The sequence below is a fragment of the Narcine bancroftii genome, chromosome 6 (genome assembly GCF_036971445.1).
Source record: "Narcine bancroftii isolate sNarBan1 chromosome 6, sNarBan1.hap1, whole genome shotgun sequence".
In the NCBI taxonomy this organism is placed as follows: domain Eukaryota; kingdom Metazoa; phylum Chordata; class Chondrichthyes; order Torpediniformes; family Narcinidae; genus Narcine; species Narcine bancroftii.
This window is the reverse complement of record NC_091474.1, coordinates 175,361,951-175,383,871: the sequence shown is the minus strand read 5'-3', so window position 1 is coordinate 175,383,871 and position 21,921 is coordinate 175,361,951.

Below are 21,921 nucleotides of genomic sequence, written 5' to 3'. Positions count from 1 at the left end.
CGATAAACTTGAACTTGAAACTGAATCTGATAATAGTGATAAACGTCTTCTAGCAACGAGGTCCCCTTTCCAACTGTAGTGTTTGCACAGTTGATATTTGCAGATAGTGCTCCCACTGGCAAGTCCATTGAAATCCTCAGATTGTCAGCAGAATTACAGATGACAATGAGGAAGTGTACAGGAGGGAGATAGATCAGCTTGTTGAATGATGTAATGACACCAACCTTGCGCTCAACATTAGCAAAACCAAAGAGATGATTGTGGACTTCAGGAGGAAGTCAGGGGGAACACCACTCAGAGGGCTCAGTCATGGAGGGGGTCAAGTTCCTGGAGATCAACATCTCTGAAGAACTGTGGAGAGTATTCTGGCTGGTTGCGTCACTGCCTAATATGGATGCACCAACTCTGAGGTAAAGAGGCTTATTAGCTTGGCCTGCGACATCATAAGCCCCAGACTTCACTCTATCAAAGACATCTACATGAGGCATTCTTAAAAAAGCAGCGTCTATCCTCAAGGATGCCTATCACCCAGGCCATGCCCTCTTCATTTTATTACCATTGGTAAAAAGTTACAGGAGCCTAAAGGCAAGCACTCAATGGCACAAAGACAGCTTCTTCCCCACTGCCACCAGGTTCCTGAATAATCAATGAACCATATACATTGCCTTACTTTTTGTGCACTATTATTTTTTTTATATAATAATGTTGCAAGATGTTTATAATATGAATGTTTACACTAAGATGCTGCTGCAAAACAAATTTCATGACTTGTTCATGACAATAAATCCTGATTCTGATTTACTGAGTCACTGATTTTCTGACTGCATGCAATTATATTTGAGAGGTCATTCTTTCAAGGTTAAACCCTGTTGATGGTTTTCAATGGTCTTCCCAGCTTCTCCTTTGATCTGCAGCTAAATGTTGTGGGGCACTCCTTTCGCTTCAGGCTGCAAATCCTGCATGTCAATACTCAGGTTGGGACCCATTAACAAGACTTAATCGACTCTCTCTGTTGCTGCTCTGAATGATTTTCCTTCTGAGATTTACAGTCTAGCCTCTCTGTTCCAAAGCCATGATTCTCCTTATTATTTTGTCTGAATATAATTCAATAGATCACAAATTTATGGCATGTTTTCTACACATCAGTATGACCCCTTTGTACTCCTGTTTAAATCCATAAGTTGTATCATCATTGAGAAAATATCATTCAGTTAGATAATCAGTATTATCACATAGAAGTGTTTTAGTTGGGTTTTTTTCTGCACAAAAGCTGTGTTATTGCCTGCTCATGTTTCAAAAGAAAAGGTAGATTTACCATTTATGCTGAGGACTGAAAATGCAGATCATACAGTCCTTATATGTACCCCAGAGCAGTGCACTGGCTTCCCAGGGTAAAAAGAGGGAGGAAATGTAGCACTGCAGCGGCCACCTTGCGACAGCCTTCCCACCACCACCGCCCCCCCCCACCAGCGCCCCCCCCCCACCAGCGCCCCCCCCCCCACCCCACACCACTGCCTGACAGCCCTGCATGGGGTTGGGCAGCCTGAGGGAAGCTCTGTGACAGTGCAAAGGGGCTGTCAGTGCGACATCAATCATCTTACCCTGGAGCTTCTTTCAGTGGCAATCCTTTTATGCAGGAAGTTGAGTGACTTCACTCCACCCTTGGAAACTACCACTCCTGGTGAAGGGAACCTGGATTGTGTTGGACCTGCCAATCTACTTTTGGACTTTTTATACAGTTAAATGGAGCACCTTGAAGGCAGAGGAAACCTGTCTTTACAAATCCCTAATTATCACTATAAAAGGGCCTACTGCATTGATCAACATTTTAAAGATTCAATGCATGGGTTTCACTCCAGCGTCAATATGAGTGTTAACATTCCCAAGAGCATTGGGAAATGAATCCAGATCTGGAGCTAACACTACAATTTTTTTTCAGGTCAGCTCATTTTGGCATCTCTTTCAGCTCAGAGTCCAATTTTAAAAGTTCATTATAAAGCAGCTTCACTCTCCAAAATGTGGTGGAATATCTTGAAGAATTTTTACTGTGAAGATAACAGCATTATAATAAAGTGCCTGACCACTTTAATTTTATGTTCTTTGTGCAGGTTCTTTGACTACACCACCAAAGATTAATTTCACCTCTATTGTGCAAGCAATTTTGTCTTAGATGATCTAAGGCAGTGGTTTGCAACCTTTTTCTTTCCACTCACATCCCACTTTAAGCAATCCCTATGCCATTAGTGCTCTGCGATTAGTAAGGGATTGCTTAAGGTGGCATGTGAGTGGGAAGGGAAGGTTGAGAATCACTGGTCTAGACCCAATTGTTACTGAAATATTTTGCTTGAGTAAAATTGACATTGGCCCATTTCCTTTGGAGTTATGAAACTGTGCACATAACGAGTCAATGAGGTACGATTAAAACAGTGGTTTTCAAACTTTTTCTTTCCACCCACATACCACCTTAAGCAACCCCTCACAGAGCACCTATGGCATAGAGAATACTTAAAGTGGTATGTGGGTGGAAAGAAAACGGTTGAGAACCACTGATCGACATCCTAATTGAAATCTCATGTTATATTTCTGAGAACTGTGCTAAATTGACTCTTTTGTTGAGCCAACTCCATATTTACAAATTCAGATTAACAATCTGATGAACTGTGCGAAATATCCAGATGGAGATTAAAGAATGGAAAAGGCTCACATCCAACACGTTCCTTGCTATGATCTCGTAAATTATCCTAGTTTATCAAATGTTTGACATGCGTGGACTTAAACAATTTTGACCTAGATAAATTAATTAAATAATGCTGCCAAACTCTGAGGACTCTTCTTGCCTGTGGCATTGGTGACGCATCATCATTTATTTTGTATTCCAGTGCAAGAGAGTCATTAAGTATTAAGTAGAAAAGTTACAAATTACCAAAGGAATTGCCAGACTTTCCCGCTGAGCTTCATTCTGTTGAATGTCTCCTATTAACTTACACTGAAAACATTGACCTTTCCACACAATTTGCATGGAAAGCCTACTTCCTTCTCATTTCCCCAGAAAATACTTAATTCAGTGTTGCCCTACGATGAAGTAAATACAGATATAAATACAGAGTATTCCCCTCAATCGAACAGGTTTGTTTCATTGCATCAATTTAAATGAGTGTGCTCCTATTGAGTAAAGAACCAGAGAGGTTTTATTTTAACTTCATTGTTTAACTTCAGCAGCAATTGCATTTTTTTTTTTAATTTAGAGATTCATCTGACAAGTCCAGAATAAAGAAAGTCAGAAAATCAAGATAGATTGCTTGAAAGAATTTGGGTGAGATTAAGCTGCTGTGCTGACAATGTAGTATTAAACATTTCATACGTGTAATCATTAAATTCAGTATTTTTGAGCAACTGTAGCCCTTCTCTGTACAACTCATCACACCTACTTTGAAGTCTTGAGAAGCATTCACTCTCTGTTGTTTACCTTATTAATTCCTTATTATCCTGTTCAGCCACTGTGGCAGAACCATATGGTCCAACAGCAGGCTCTCACTAATCCATCTGAAGCTGATAGTGAAACTGTTAGGAAAGGTCCCAGAATGTCAAATGATCAGAAGAAGAGCCCAAAAACCATCAGCAAAACTCCCAGCTCTCACCTCACATCAGGTGAAAATCCCCTGAAGGGATATATTGTCCCTCATAGTTTTGATTAATGAATATTTTGACATCTTCTCAGTTGTATAGATTACACAGATGGAGATAGCTGTGTATCTTTTTTTCCCCCCTTTTGGAGAAAGCCATCATCCAGTTGTTTAAAATAAAAATGAAGCCTTCACATTTGAATCATCTCTTGCAATCAAGCTTCAAATGGATGCATTATTTGTTTCCAACTTCATACCAAGGCAGATTATATACATACACGTGTGTGTGTATGTGTGTATGGGGGGGGGGGGGGGTGGGGGTGCACTGCAGCAGAGAGTGGAAGAATGATACACACTCAATGGGGTTATAGTCAAGACTGCTTTATTGTTGGCCCTGCCTTTGATTATATAGGCCCAGTTTCCCACTGTTGGGCCCGGTTTTACCAATGTCGCCAACGCGGGCTGTTGGCTGGGAAGAAAGGCCGTTAGCCTGTCCGGGTTTTGCGAAATCATCCACCATTTTGTGTATCAGGTCACCTCCTGGGTAGTGGGCTGCTACATATATTTATTTCACGGTGAACACTTAAATAGATTTTGCACTATATTTGACTTGGATGCAGAAAAAAATGTTTTTGACATACAGCAGAACTAAGCAGTTATCCACAAATAGAGAAGTTGTGAGTGAGAGTTTGATCCCTAACTGCTCAGCTGCTCCGTGCTCTGCAATTCTTCTCTTTCTGTTGGGAATTCATTGGTCTTTGGAGATTTCCAAACCCAAAATGATAGAATATGTACAGAAACTACACCTATTTCTTGGACAAACTGCAACCAACGTGGTTTTGCACTCATTAATGCCACAAATGTATTTTTAAAAATCAAAAAAATGTTGAACCCTGGTTTAAGTACAAAACACTTAAGAGGGATGAATTCTTTAATCATTAAAGAAGTCTTTTGATTTTTTTTTTGCAATGCAAAATGTTTGTAAGCTTTCCTCAGAATTAACATAGGTTTCTCAAAATCTAGTTCTGGCTCCATGATAAATGAAACTACTGGCTTTGAATGCTCTTCATTTTATAAAGCTATGGCAATTGCAATAAATAGCAACTCAAAAGCTTGAATATCCCTGAATCCACATCAAATAATTAAATGATTCAGTTGTTAGAGCATTTCAAAAACAGGATCAAATGCCTTTTCTGTAATGCAGGATGAAAGGTTTTATTTTGTGAGAGCATGTTAAAATATGCGTGAATTACATCTAATATATCTGCTTCAAATCTTAAGTTGAAATCAGTCAATATGGCAAAACTTTAATTTCTTATCTCATTGGATTTAGCTTCTCATTTTAATCAAACTACTGGATTAACCATCGTCCACAGTTCATTGGGGGAAAAGTGGTCGATGGAGTTCATTCCGGTTAAGTGTGAGGTGGCAAGACAAACTAGAAGGGTGAGTACAGGATTAATGGTCAGTTAGTTACTTAATAGTGTGGAGGAACAGAAGGATCTTGGGGTCCAAATCTATACATCTCTCAAAGCTGCCGCACAAGTTGATAGGATGGTTAAGAAGGCCTGTGGGATGCTGTGCTTCATTAATGGGTGGAATTGAATACAGGAGTAGACAGGTTATGTTGTAACTCCACAAATCATATTGTGTTCAGATCTGGACACCTCATTATAGGAAAGATATGGCAGCTATTGAGAGGGTCCAGAGGAGATTTACCAGAATGCTGCCTGGATTGGAAAATAATTCTTAGATAGATAAGGTTAGCAGAGCTGGGACTTTTCTCTTTGGAGCAAAAAAAGGATGCAGGGTCTACAGATTCTGAGAGGCATCAATAAGGTGGACAGCCAGTGCCTTTTTCCCAGGGCACAAATAGCAAACACCAGAGGAAATGTGTACATAATGAAAGGAGGAAAGTTTAGGGGAGATATCAAAGGTAAGTTGCTTTTAAAAAAAACAGTTGTGGGGCCTGGAATGCCTTGCCAGCTACAGTGATGGAGGCTGAATCATTAGGGGGCATTTATGAGACAGACATATGGATGAAAGTAAAATAGAGGTTTAGGAGGTAGGAAGGATTTAGTATTTTTTTTTGGTAGGAATACATACGTCAGCGCAACATCAAGGGCCAAAGGGCCTGTACTGAGCTGTTATATTCTACGTTTTATGTGGTTATGTTGTTTTTCCATTACTGGAGTCCTGATTGCACATTATTTGATTTCTAATTGACTATCATGGCTTATCTATCCTTTGCCACTTCCATAAATCCATGAACCAGATGAACACACCTTCATACATTGTATGTCCATTACCTGCTGTCCCTGAAGTAGTTAACACAAGATTGCAAACAATTAATCAGGTTTCCAGACACCACCTCTGCATATTTTGCCTTTGCTTTGTTTGTAACAAGTCCTTTTTTCCTCTTAGCCAGTCTTTACAAAACTGAAGCAATTATAACCATATAACCACTTACAGCACAGAACAGGCCAGTTCGGCCCTACTAGTCCATGCCGTAACAAATCCCCACCCTCCTAGTCCCACTGACCAGCGCCTGGTCCATACCCCTACAATCCTCTCCGATCCATGAAACTATCCAGTCTTTCCTTAAATGTAACCAATGATCCTGCCTCGACCACGTCTGTTGGAAGCTCATTCCACATTCCCACCACCCTTTGCGTAAAGAAATTTCCCCTCATGTTCCCCTTATAATTTTCCCCCTTCAATCTTAAACCATGCCCTCTAGTTTGAATCTCCCCCACTCTTAATTGAAAAAGCCTATCCATGTTTACTCTGTCTGTCCCTTTTAAAATCTTAAACACCTCTATCAAGTCCCCTCTCAATCTTCTACGCTCCAGAGAAAAAAAGCCCCAGTCTGCACAACCTTTCCCTGTAACTCAAACCTTGAAATCCTGTCAACATTCTTGTGAACCTTCTCTGCACTCTCTCTATTTTGTTTATATCTTTCCTATAATTTGGTGACCAAAACTGTACACTGTACTCCAAATTTGGCCTCACCAATGCCTTGTACAATTTCATCATAACCTCCCTACTCTTGAATTCAATACTCCGATTTATGAAGGCCAACATTCCAAATGCATTCTTCACCACACCATCTACCTGAGTATCAGCCCTGAGGGTACTATTTACCACAACTCCTAAATCCCTTTGCTGCTCTGCACATCTCAATAGCCTACCATTTAATGCATATGACCTATTTAGATTTGCCTTTCCAAAATGTAACACCTCACACTTATCTGTATTAAATTCCATCAGCCATTTCTCAGCCCACACCAGCCTTCCTAAATCACCTTTCAATCTACGGTAATCTTGCTCACTGTCCACAACACCACCAATCTTTGTATCATCCGCAAACTTGCTTATCCAATTCTCCACCCCTACTTCCAGATCATTAATATATATAACAAACAATAGTGGACCCAGGACCGATCCCTGAGGAACTCCACTAGTCACTGGCCTCCAATTGGACAAACAATTTTCTACCACTACTCTCTGACACCTCCCATCCAAACATTGCTGAATCCATTTCACTACCTCCTCATTTATACCTAATGCCTCCACTTTTTTTCCTAACCTCCTGTGGGGAACTTTGTCAAAAGCTTTACTAAAGTCTAAATAGACAACATCCACAGCTTTCCCTTCATCAACCTTTTTTGTAACCCCCTCGAAAAACTCAATCAGGTTTGTCAAGCATGATCTACCCCTGACAAAACCATGCTGATTACTCCCTAGCAATCCCTGTACCTCCAAATAATTGTAAATATCATCCCTCAGAACACTTTCCATCAACTTGCCCACCACAGACGTCAGACTCATGGGCCTGTAATTCCCAGGTTTACATTTAGACCCTTTCTTAAACAGCAGAACCACATGCGCCACCCTCCAATCCTTTGGCACTACCCCCGTGGCCAGTGACATCCTAAATATCTCTGTTAATGGTCCCACTACCTGTCCACTAGCCTCCCTGAGTGTCCTTGGGAATATTTTGTCCGGTCCCGGAGGTTTATCCACCTTTGTAGTCACTACTTCCTCGGTTATCCTTATATGCTTCATTACCTCCCCACTATTTTTCTTTACCTCAACTGGTTCAATATTTTTTTCCCTAGTGAATACCGAGGCAAAGAAATCATTCAAAATTTCCCCCATTTCCTTTGACTTCTCACTCAGCCTACCCTCACAAGGGGTCCAATTTTATCCATCACTAATCTTTTACTTTTAATGTACTTATAGAAACCCTTTGGATTTATTTTTACTCTGTCTGCCAAAGCCTCTTCGTGCATTTTTTTGGCCTTTCTATTTTCTTTCTTAAGTTTCCTTCTACACTCCTTGTAGTCCTCCTTCAAATTGTCAGCTCTCTGCTCTTTATACCTCTTGTACACCTCCCTTTTTCTCCTAACCAAATTTCCAATATTCTTCGAAAACCAAGCCTCCCTATGACTGCCAGCCTTTCCTTTGATCCTCACTGGGACATAACTACTCTGTACCCTCAAAATTTCTTTTTTGAATATCCTCCATTTCTCATTTACACCCTCACCTGAAAATATCCTATCCCACTCAATACTCCCCAAATCCCCTCTTATTCCTTCGAAATTTGCTCTTCTCCAATCCAGAACCTCAACTTTAGGCCCCTCCTTGCTCCTCCCTAAAACTACCTTAAAACTAACAGAATTATGATCACTAGACCCAATTGGATCTCCAACATTAATGTCTGATACCTGACCTAGCTCAGTTCCTAACAGGAGATCCAGTATTGCACTGTCCCGAGTTGGTTCTTCTACTAATTAATTCAGAAAACAATCTTGAACACATTTAACGAACTCTAGCCCATCCAGCCCTCTAACTGTATGGGTATCCCAATCAATGTGAGGGAAGTTAAAATCTCCCATGATCATTACCTTATGATTCTCACACATATACGTTATCTCTCTACACATTTGTTCCTCTAGTTTCCTTGACCCATTTGGTGGTCTGTAATACACCCCTATTAGCACCCTCATGTCTCCTTCACCCCTCAATTCCACCCAAACAGCCTCACTGGACGATCCCTCTACACCATCTTGCCACCTCACGGCAGTAATGTCCTCCTTAACAAGCAGAGCAACTCCTCCCCCTTTTTTACCCCCTGATCTATCATATCTAAAACAAATGTATCCTGGAACGTTAAGTTGCCAATCCTGCCCCTCTTGTAGCCAGGTCTCACTAATTGCCACAATATCGGGACCCCAAGTATCTGTCCATGCTCTAAGCTCATCTACCTTGTTCACTATGCTTCTTGCATTAAAATATATGCAATTCAAAGAATGACCCTCACATACATTCTCTTTTCTACCTTCTACCCTAATCTCCATCCTACCTTTGTTATCGTTTTTATTCTTATCTAGGTGGCCATGCTCCCTTGACTCTGCTCTCATACTCTGTTCCCCACCCCCCTGCCAGACTAGTTTAAACCTTCCCCACAGCTCTAGCAAATCTGCTTGCCAGCACATTGGTCCCCCTCCAGTTCAAGTGGAGTCCGTCCCTTTTGTACAGGTCCGACCTTCCCCAGAAGAGATCCCAATGATCCAGAAATCTTATCCCTAGCTCCCTGCACCATCTCTTTAGCCACGCATTCATCCTTCACATCCTCCTATTTCTACCCTCACTAGCGCATGGCACCAGCAGCAATCCAGAGGTCACTACCTTGGAGGTTCTGTTTTTTAACTTCCTACCTAATTCTACATAATCCTGTTTCAGGAACTCATCCCCACTTCTAGCTAAGTCATTGGTCTCCACATGGACCACAACTTCTGGCTGTTCTCCTTCCGCTTGCAGAAAGCTATGTACTCGATCAGAGATATCCCTGACCCTGGCACCAGGGAGGCAACATACCAACCTGGATCCCCGATCTCGTCCCCCAAACCTTCTATCTGTCCCTCTGACTAACGAGTCCCCAACTACAAGTATCCTGTTCTTATCCCCCCCTTCCCTTCTGAACCTCAGGGGCAGCCCCCGTGCCAGAGACCTGACCCAACTACTCATCCCTGATAGACTGTTCCCCCCAGCAGTATCCAATGCAGGGGTACTCTGCACTGGCACTCTCCCTCCTTTCCTCAGTCACCCAATTCCCTGACTCCTGCCTTCTAGGGGTGATTGTCTCCCTGTAACTCCTCTCTATCACTGCCTCTGCTTCCCTTATAATCCTCAGTTCATCCAACTGCAGCTCAAGCTCCTTAACACGGTCGCTCATGAGTTGCAATTGGATGCACCTTTTGCAGGTGTAGTCGTCAGGAACAGCTGTGCTGTCTCTGATTTCCCACATCCCACAATTGGAGCACTTAACTACCCCAACTGACTCCATTTCCTCCTTTCTTAATATAAATACCCTTCCCATACAAGTAGCTCCTTCTCGCCAAAGTCCCTCGAGCCAAAGTCCTAAGACCCCACTCCTTCACTGGGCCACGAGCCAAAGTCCTAAGACCCCACTCCTTCACTGGGCCACGAGCCAAAGTCCTAAGACCCCACTCCTTCACTGGGCCACGAGCCAAAGTCCTAAGACCCCACTCCTTCACTGGGCCACTCACTCGCTGGCCGCTCCCTCCCTTTCTACTCCTTTTATTAGCCCTTACCAATTAACCCCAATGAACTCCTCCTCCTCTCACCCAACACCAGGCACTGACTCACTGTCTCCTCTGACCCCAAGTCTGACCTTTCTAAGCCCAAGCCCTGGTCAGTCCAGCTATTTATTCTATTTATTATTGCTTTTTTTTTAAAAAAAAAGAGATACAGCACGAAAACCATGGGCCAACACTGCCCAAATACATCTACGTAACCAATTAACCTACTCACCCCATACGGAAAACCCAGAGGAAACTCAGACAGGCACAGGGAAAATGTACAAACTCCTTACAACCAGCACCGAATTTAAACCCAGGTCGTTGGCACTTTATAGTGTCGCCCAAACCACTAAGCTAACCATACCGCTCCTGTGAACAGCTTCAGGACCCAGCATCAGAAACACTTGGGACCAGCCGTTTTTGCGCTTTTTGGGTTTTATTGGTTTTCGGAACAATGGAACTAAGCAGCAGAGCAGCATTTGCAGAATCAATGGTTCAACAAGAACAAACAAACAACGGCAGGCTTTTTTCAGCGCTGACATGAGGCCACAAGTAGAAAATTCACATGAAATAATGTTTAGTCCTTAACAAAAAAACTTGATCTCTGCCAATAAAAGGTAAATGCAGCACCAAACTCGAGAAATTTTCCTTGATGGTTTCTTCAAATGTTTCCTCCTGTGTCATCTGCCTCATTAACAATGGTTTATTGTCTTTTGCCACCACCAGTCCCCGACACCTTGCCCAGCCACTGCAGGTCCTTGACTACAGTTCCCACTCCTGCCCAGGAGCCCAAGGTTCCTTGTAATAGCATTTTAATTTATAATGATGACTAGGATTCTGAAATTGCACCCTTGCTAGTCAAGCAAATACATTAATTTTCTCATACTTTCTTTAAGCTACTTTGTAAAAAGAATTAATACCAGTGAGCTTTCAAAAGACATTTAGGATTTAGAGTTCTGTGTACTCTGACAAACAAGAAAGACTGCAGATGCTGGATGAAGGGTTTTAATACTCGAAATGTCAACTATCTACTGTCTTCCATGGATGCTGTCAGACCTGCTGAGTTCCTCCTGCATTTTGTGTGTTGTTTCTGTCTAAATTGGTCTACTTACATAAGGAAGGATGTAAATGCATTGAAGGCAAGTTGGAAAATGCTTACTAGATTAATATCTAGGATGGACCTGTTTTCTTCAGAGGGAAGGCTAGGCTGGTCGGTATCTACTGGAATTTAGAAGAGTGAGACAGAATTGAAACAAATGAAATCCTGTGGAGGCTGGACAATGTAGATTTGAAGAGGATGAGAGAGAGAATCAAGAACTGGTCTTCACTGAAGAATGAAAAGCTGGCGTCCATTTAAGAAAAAAATATGAGATTGTAGCGGCTACTACTAAATAAAGGCAAACACACACAAAGGTTGTCAACTCAAGACTGGTTTATTGCAGACATACACAGACCTTTTATTCCCTGTCTGTTAATGAGCTCATTAGTGAACAGCTGCTGGTCCACAGGACCAGCAAGTTAAAGCCCCTTTAGGCAGGGGCTTCATCTGATCCAGTCTCTGTACTTCGGTGCCCAACACTGCAATGTGTCAGGTAAGTCTGTGAACTGACGGTGACGGTTCACAATACTGTGCAGTGTGCCCGCTACAAGGTGAAATTTTGCAGAAGGTCATGGGCCTTTGGAAACTGCCTCCTCAAAAAAGTCTTTAAAATATTTTAAGGCATTGTTATCTTTAATAAACTAAAGTGGGGAAAAATTACCAGAGGTAGACAGGAATATAAAATTAAAGTTACAGTTAGATCATGTTAAATTATTAGAAAGGCTTGTGGGATTGAGTGGCCAACCTCTGCTCTCAATTTTTAATAACTGTAATCCTATCTGTATTTGGTACCTGAGGCTGAGTCACCATTAGTAAACTCGTCAACTCCTGAGATGGTCATTACTGGATAATGCCCAGCACATTTGTTCCCATTGTAGATCCCGAAAGAGGGCCAAGGTTGAAACTGGGCCAGATGAAGGACAAACAAAAAGCAGAAAATACTGGAAATCCACAGCAGGTCAGACAGCACCTGAGGAAAGAGAGATTGGGGAAAAGCAATGGCTAGAGTCTGTAATGGGGCAAGTGGAGCAGCCATTAAATGGGCAGTTGAGCCCCTTTCTCCATGTAATATGTTGGTAATATTGTAAATTCTTTCTGCTGTTGGATCGTCTGGCCTGCTGGAACATGTCCAGCAGATTGTAATATTCAAATGAAAAGAAAATCAAGAGCAGTCAAAAATAATCATTCTTAATCAAAATGAAAAAAAGCAAATTATTTCGTTGGAGGATTTGATACCGAGTCTGCAGCCATAATGTGCTCCAATGAAAGAGGTGGGGCTCTTCAATGATGTTTCATTGAGCATCGTTGTCACAGTGCGAGAGGCCACAGACAGAAAGTTCAGGGTGGGAATGGAATGGAGAAGTGTCAAGCATCCCAGAGCTGAGTTCTGTGTGGACAGATTGATCAACAAAGTCATCACCCAATCTGCCTGCGGTGCCTCCACATTATGAACATAAATTTCACCACACTAGCTTAGAAGAGATGCAAGTGAATCACTGCCTTACCTGGAAAAACCATTCAGGTCCCTGGAGAGTTGGAAGAGCTGAAAGAATAGATTGTGGTTGCATGAGAAAGTATCACGGCAAGTGGGAACAATAAAACAGACCAGATCACAAAGAGAGCAATCTCTTCAGTATGCTGAATAGGGGAGAGAAAATCTATCTGCTAGTGGAATCTTGGTAGAAATTGTGAATGATATTTGTTGAAGGCAAAAGCAGGCAGGGTGGTATGTGAGACCCAAGGATGATCCAAGGGGAGGGAGTCACGTGATGGAGTAGTAACCGTTAGGAGAATAGCAGTCCTCTCCAGAAAAGAAGAAAAAAAGACACTAGAATTTAGTCAAATGAAAAGAAAAATGAAAAGTACAGAAGAAAAAGTGAGTGGAATAGAGCTGGTCATAACAGATGTAGGGAAGGATTAGAAAATGTGGAAGAACGTGTAATGGCGGTAGAAATGGAAGTGAACAACTTAAAAAGAAAATTGGAAGAAAGTGACAAAAAAGTTGAAGAAACACTGGAGTTGTTAGCTCAGAGGATGGATATAATGGAAAACTATAGTAGGCGAAACAATATAAAGATATTGGGCCTTAAGAAGGCAAAGATATGAAAGAATTTATAAAAGAATGGACCTCAAAAGTCCTGAGAATGCCAGAAATGCAGGAAGGAATGGAAATAGAAAGGGCACACAGACCATTAGCCCCGAAACCATTGTCACAACATAAACCAAGATCCGTTTTAGTAAAATTCCTGAGATACACGACAAGAGAAAATATATTGGAGAAGGCAATGAATAAAATTAGAGAAGACAAAAAAAACCACTGGAATACAAAGGTCAAAAAAAAATGTTTCTACCCAGACCCAAGTTTTGAGCTCCTAAAGAAGAGGAAGGAGTTTAAAGCAGCAAAATCGATCCTAAGTATGATCCAAGCATGCGTCTTCCAGTGACTCAGAGAAAAATAACTTATCTGCACATCATTTTAAAATGTTCATCATTAGCCAATTTATAATTATTTCACAAGAGACTGCAGATGTCAGAATCTGGAGGGGAAAAAAAAACAAGCTGCTTAGGGAACTCAATGCATCAGGCAGCACCTGTGGAGGGAAGCAAGCAGTCGATGTTTCAGGTTGAAAGCCTGCATCTGGTCTGGATTGTAACATTTAAATGTTTTTTTTAAATCATAAACACAGCAAAAAGAGTGTAAAAGTAATTATGAGGATCAGAAGTCCTCGCAAACACAAAGACAAGAATCCAGGGCAAAATTAAAATGGTCTATGGAGCACATTTAAACTGAATACAAACTCAGGAAAATGTTAACAGAGCAGATTAGGGCTCCTTTTCTCTACCATACCTGGATACTACCAATGTTTTTTCCCCCATTCCAAATGTTACTCTCTCTATAACTCCTCCAAGTTATTGACAAACAGTATTCATGTTATGCATGCTTCCTGCAGGAAGTAGCCAAGGATGACCTTTGTATTCCAGTGGATTTTTTTTGTCTTCTCTAATTTTATTCATTGCCTTCTCCAATATATTTTCTCTTGTCGTGTATCTCAGGAATTTTACTAAAACGGATCTTGGTTTATGTTGTGACAGTGGTTTCGGGGCTAATAGTCTGTGTGCCCTTTCTATTTCCATTCCTTCCTGCATTTCTGGCTACTGAGGTCCATTCTCAGGACTTTTGAGGTCCATTCCTTTTAAAAAAAGGAATTATTTTGGTATCAGTTAATTGTAGCAGGATGTAGCCAAGGTCTGAAGCCAGCATTCAAATTAAGTGCAGAAAGTTGTGTATCGATGGAGAAGACTGAACTAATCATGAGATGCAAAGATAAAGAAATCATCATGAGTGGGCTGAGAAAGAGTAATAGTTCAGCAAAGACCAGAAGGGCTGAAGGGCCTATTTCTGTACTGTAGTGTTCTATGGTCCTATGAGAATAGGAGATGGAGTAGTGAACCATAAGGAATTGAAATACTTATAGACTTGATCTAGGAATTCAAAAAGCAGCCAGATCTGCAAAATTCAGCCATGAGAAAGAACATCAACAAAGGACAAACTTTCTTGTTTCCTCTCTCCCGCAGAATTTCTTCCTAGTGAAACAGAAACTCGCAGGAAGGAACAAGTCCACAAAATGTCATGTGTTGAAGACAGACCCATAGAATCCCTCTGATCACACCACAATAAGATTGGACAAGAAAATTAAAATCTTTGTACATGTACTTTAAAGAAAATAAGATCTGTCAGTGAAACTACCTTCAGTGCTATTGTAATCACTGTTAACAAATGAATATTTTTTATTGGACACCTCCAAAGATGATCAGAACTTCTACAGTATGCCTGAGCAATGAAATTATGCTTATATTATTGGAAATATTACAAAAACTTAAAATTGTAAATTAAGGACAAAAATACCCAATTAAAAAAAGGAATTATTTTGGTATCAGTTAATTGTAACATAGAAAGTACCTTACAATCATTCTATGTAAAGCTTACATCACCAATTACTTTGGAATAAATTAGCAAATGCAACTGCCAGATCCATGCAAATGATTTGTCAACACCCAGCATTTTTAACACTGAATTTTTTATCAACTTCCCTTGAAACTTATTTTCGACATGAGATGAATCTCATAAATAGTATCCGTTTACTTCTGAGCAGGCCTTATTCTTTTCAAATAAGCTGAATACAAATGTAGAGAACCAGAAACAAAACATAGTAGGTGAATATTTCTTAATCGCTGATCATGAAGAGCCTAGGTACTCTGTTTCCTCCATGAACCTACACCTGGGGTCTCTATGGGCACCACCATTGTTGCTTGTCCTCTCTGAGCCAGGACAATGATAAAGCTTCCTTTCTACTTTCATCCTGTCAGTAGGCAGACAGCCACACTGCAGCTACCAGCTCCAGTATCAGTTTATCATATTGCTGCGGTTTATTTTGATAAAGAGAATAACTTAAATCCTTTAGGCCCTGGTTTATACCTAAGAAGTCACTCTATTACCATCAATACAATTTAGCTTAAGCTCTCCTGTGTATCTCTGTCGCCTTAAATTAATGTTACAAATATCAGCCTCAAATAAATGGGCTGTTTGAAAGTAATTTTCATTTAACTTCCAATACAAACTGCATAATCAGAGGTTTTTTTTAAAAGATTTAAAAAAAAGCTAAGGTCCAATTGATCAAAATGATTCAGTAATTTTAGTGGATTTAATCTATTTGGCGCAGAACACAGGTACGTAGTTTGAAGTGTTTTTAGCTCAACTGCTGTGATACATGACATATTAACTCTGGAATACAATTACTTCCCCTGAATGCTGTGCTATAATGCTTTTGCCTGAGGAAACAGACGCTGTACATTAATGCATTACTTGCAGTTGAATCCAAATAACTAGAATTAGAGATTACCAAAGATAAATAGCCATATCGTGTTCATCTTAAAGCAGAGCTTACATTGTGTCATTGAATTACCTTACAAGGTGATAGAGCTTACAAATTAGATATGTAATCAAATAGAAGAAATAACCCATGACACCAGAGAGAAATAAATTAAATTAGGCTCACTAATAGCAGGTCAAGAGGGCCTGAGCAGAGCGAATGAAAGTAACCGCAAGATAAGCACACCAAGCTTGGTTACAATAACTGCCTTCAAGTAACCAGGGCAGACATTCATCCATTAGACGATCAATTCACAAGTGAGACACAAACATGTTTGCGGCACAATATAATGAGCAAAGCTGGGCTGAGTCTATCAGTTTTGTCAGGAAGCTCTCCTGGTTCCCTGATGAAAGCCACTAGACACCATCGGTATGTTCCAGCAGAGTTATTCCATCATTTACCGTCACTATTCCTACATTACATTTGGACTTTTTTTAAACCTTTCAGTAACCTTTGCCATCATGGTTTTATTTTTCAGAATAGAAGAATATTCTACATCTTCAAAAACAGAAGCAAGTGACAACATCTAAAGAGAAAAGATGCAGCATTTCTATGAAGTATTTCTCCTGAAGCTGGCAACTGTGGAAAATGTCACTTGTCTAGTGATGGGATGCATATAATTCTACTCAAGATTTCTGAGTGCTTCAGTATTTTGAAATTCTGTGATTACCACTGCTGAATTACAATTTTCTAGCAGAATTAAGTGGCTGAAGGCAAAGCCATTATGCAGGATGATTTTGAAATTATGCTAAATGAGTGCACAATGTTTTGCCTATTAAATATACTTTATTAGTTCCATTTTCATGAAAAAAGGGAAATGCAAATGCTTTACAAGGAACATATTTTATTGAAAGGTATCTTAAACTTTTCTACTACTGTTTTGTAGCTTGTTGCACACCAGAGAATGACTGCATAAAATCAATTGCTCTAATATTTTGTGAGGCAAATAAATATATATAATCAGGCAATAGATCTGATAGCATGACAACTTGATTTGATATGTTACATTTATATTATTTCACAGCAATTACAAACATTACACCCTTAATGGTGCAAAAATCAGTCGGTTGATAGCTTGAGGAAAATTCTAAAGTAATGAGGGGCTTAAGAACACAAAGTGAAAGCCAAGTTTTCATCATGAATAGATATAGATATTTATAAAAATAACTAATAGATATAGATGTTTATAAATCATTCTTGTTGTGGAATAGTTATCAGGTTTGCACGAATGATGGCCTTGGGTCTCATAAATATACCAAAATATTTATATATACTTACTTTATATTATGTTTATGTATTTATATGATTTTTTAAATTATGTGTATGTGCATGTGTGGGTATGCACACCGATGACTGAAAAACTGCTGTTTTGTCTCGTTGATTATGTACAGTCAATAGACAATAGGAGCTGGAGTAGGCCCTTCGACCTGTCGAGCCAGCACCGCCATTTTACAGATCATGGCTGATCACTTCCATCAGTACCCCTTTCCAGCCTTATCCCCATAACCCTTAACTCCTTTGCCCACTAGAGTCTTATCTAACTCTCTTTTGAACATAATCAGCGAATCTGCCTCTACCACCCTCTGTGGCAGAGCATTCCACAGATTCACACTTCTCTGGGTAAAAAAATGTTTTCTCATCTCCGTCCTAAAGGGCCTACCCTGTATTCTTAAACTATGCCCTCTAGTCCTCGTCTCCCCCATCATTGGGAACAAGTAATCCGACTTCACCCTGTCTATCCCCCTGATAATTTTGTATACCTCAATCATGTCCCCCCTCATCCTTCTAAACTCCATCGGATACAAGTCCAGTTTTTCTAGCCTTTCAGCATATGTCAACCCCGCCATCCCTGGAACTAACCTTGTAAATCTGCGCTGCACACCCTTTATAGCTAGTATGTCCTTCCTCAAAATTGGAGACCAGAACTGGACGCAGTACTCCAGGTGGGGTCTCACCAGGGCCCTGTACAACTACAGAAAGGCGTCTCTGTTCCTATACTCCAATCCCCTCTTTATGAAAGCCAACATGCCATTTGCCTTCTTCACAGCTTTCTGAACCTGCATGTTAGCCTTCAGTGACCGGTGAACAAGTACACCCAGATCCATTTGCACCTCCCCACTCCCTAGCTTGTCTCCATTTAAATAATACTCAGCTTTCCTATTATTGCCCCCAAAATGGATAACCTCACATTTGCTCACATTGAACGTCATCTTCCTTTCATCAGCCCACTCCCCCAACCTGTCCAAGTCCCTCTGCATTTTCCTGACATCCTCCTCACACCCCACACCGCCACCCAGTTTAGTGTCATCTGCAAATTTGCTCATGTTATTAATAATCCCCTCATCCAAATCATTTACATAAATTACAAACAACTGAGGACCCAATACCGATCCCTGCGGCACTCCACTCATCACATCCTGCCATCCCGAAAAAGACCCGCTTACTCCAACCCTTTGTTTCCTATTTCTTAACCAATTTCCTATCCATGTCAGCACCTTACCTCCAATACAATGCTCCCTGATCTTGCCCACTAGTCTCCCGTGCGGTACCTTATCAAAGGCCTTCTGGAAGTCCAAATACACCACATCCACTGGCTCTCCCAAGTCCACCCTCTTTGTCACATCCTCGAAAAATTCCAGAAGGTTAGTCAAGCATGACTTACCCTTAAGGAATCCATGCTGACTAGCCCTTATACTATTATTTCTGCCTAAATGTTCTGCTATTACTCCTTTTATGATAGATTCCAATATCTTCCCCACCACTGACGTCAGGCTGACTGGTCTATAATTTCCCGTTTTCTCCCTCCCTCCCTTCTTAAAAATCGGCATCACATCAGCCACTCTCCAATCCTCAGGGACCTCCCCCGAATCTATGGAACTTTGGAAAATGTCGACCAGTGCCTCCACAATTTCCATAACAACTTCTTTAAGCACCCTGGGATGCAGCCCATCAGGCCCTGGGGATTTATCAGCCCTCCGTCCCAACAATTTACTCACAACCTCCTGCTTCTGGATCCGAATATCCATTAGATCTCCTACTTCCCCAGGAAAGTTCCCCAAGTCTCTTGATACCGCATGACCACTACCCCTTAACTGACCATAACCTATATCCTCCTTGGTGAAGACAGATGCAAAGTATTTGTTAAATTCCTCAGCCATCTCCTTGTTTCCGGTAATAATTCCACCCTTTTCCATTCTTAATGGACCAATTTTAGACCGAACCAATTTCTTCCTCTTCACATATTTAAAAAAGCTTTTGCTATCCTCCATTATATTATTTGCTAATTTCCTCTCGTACTTCATTTTCCCCTCTCTTATGACTTTCTTAGTTACCCTCTGATGCTCTTTGAAGGTTTCCCAATCCTCTAACTTCCCACTCCGCTTCGCTATCTTATACTTACTCCCTTTGGATTTGATATTGCACTTGATTTCATTAGTTAGCCACGGCTGCCATTTGCATCTCCTAGAGCCTTTCCTCCACTTTGGAATAAATTTGTCCTGAATCCTGTGAAAAATGTCCAAAAATACCTGCCATTTTTCCCCAATTGTCCTCCCAGCTAGTGTATCTTTCCATTTTATTTTGGCTAGCTCCTCCCTCATAGCTGCATAATCCCCTTTATTTAACTGCAGTACAGATGCTTCCGACTTCCTTTCTTTTTCCCTTTCTAATTGCAGCCCAAAAGTAACCATACCATGGTCACTATTCCCTAATGGCTCCCCTACATCGAGGTCACTTATTAACTCTGCGTCGCTGCACAGCACCAAGTCCAGAATGGACTTCCCCCTGGTAGGTTCCTCCACTAGCTGCTCCAAGAAAGTATCTCATAGACATTCAATAAACTCACTCTCTTGTGTTCCTGCCCCATCTGATTATCCCAGTCCACCTTCATGTTGAAGTCCCCGATAACTACCGTATTGCTACCACTTTGACATGCCACTCTTAATTCCTGATTTATACTTCTACCAATATCTGAGCTACTTTTCGGAGGCCTGTAAATGACCCCCATTATGGTCCTCATGGCTTTGCAATTTCTTAATTCTATCCAAACAGACTCTACCCCACCTGTTTCAATGTCTTTCCTTTCAAATGCCTGAATTTCATTTCTTACCAACAGAGCTACCCCACCTCCTCTTCCTAACTTTCTGTCTTTTCTATAGGACATGTACCCGGGAACATTTATTTCCCAATCCTGCCCTTCCCACAGCCATGTCTCCGTTACTCCGACAATGTCATAACCTCCCATTGCCATTTGCGCCTCAAGCTCATCCATTTTATTCCTTACACTCCGTGCATTCATACACAATACCTTGATACCATATCTCCTTTCTCCCTTCACCTTTGTTCTCGATGCATTTGCCCCTACTCTCCTATCACTTTTAGTTCCCTTATTCCTTATTAAACCACCCCTATATTCACTCTCCTATCTGCTTCCCTATCAGTCTTGTTCCCTTCCCCCTGCCAAATTAGTTTAAATCAAATCCGACAGCATTATTAAACCTAACTGCCAGTATATTGGCAGTTGAGAATAAATTTGAACATGAAAAATGTTTCAAAATTTGATGCATTTTATTACTGCTTCTTCAGTGTCTAATTATTATGGTTAGGATTAGGAAGCTGCATCAGTGGAATATACACCATATAATAGTCAAATTTTGTGGACCAATTTTTAGGCAAAAATTTTGGGAGTCCACTATTGCACACAGACTACTACTTTTGAGGTGTCAGGAGCTCAGATGGGCAGGTGGCCATCCAGGACCAGGTGGTGAGTCTGCATTTGAAACATCAGAAACTCAAATGGGCGGCAGCTTGAACCTAGACGAGAGTCCGCGGTCGGAGTTTTTAATGAGCTCGATGGTGGGGGGGGTTGGGGGGGGGAAGATATGGATCCACAGTCGGGGCGTTGGGAGCTCGGATGAGTGGACACCTGAGGTGAGGATCTGTGGTCAGGACACCAGTTGCGGCCGGGGTCAAAAAATAGGGCGGAGTGGGTCAACTTTTACAAACAATATATGGAAAATATCTAATTTTTGGGACAAAAATGGGGGTAAACTTTTACATGGTATTGACTATTTCATGTGTATCGACAGTTTTGTTTTGTCATGGTTGGCAATTAGCAGGGAAAACAAGTTTTATATGTCTGAAGTTTATCAAGAATCCAAGCAGGGTGGGTGCCAAGAAGTAGTTTCCTGTGGGAGGAATATCTAGAAATGGGAGGGGGGTGGGAAATCACAGTCTTTGAATAAGCAGTTGACTTTAAGGCTGAAGTAAAGAGAAAATTCTTTGAGCAGAAAACTGTATTTTCTTTATTGTAGAGAAATGTAAATGAATTTTCAGTCATCAAATATGTTCAAGAGTGAGAATAATAGTTTTTAGGACCAAAAAAAAGGAATCGAGCTACTTAAAACACAGGATGCGACAAGTTTGAATGGCAGAGAGGGTGCAAGGGGAAATGTGATCTAATCTTGTTCTCATTCTTGGTTCCCTTCTCTTTCAAATCAACATGTAAATTCTGAGATTTTGTCAGTGGACGTGGGTTGTAACTAGGAGGACCTGGCACCCTAGTCTTAACTAACCCATTGTGCTGTTGATATTAATTCTATCCCTCCATTATCTCCCTCAACACCTCTCTGATTCTGTAGTGTCAGCTTCCTGATCTGAAA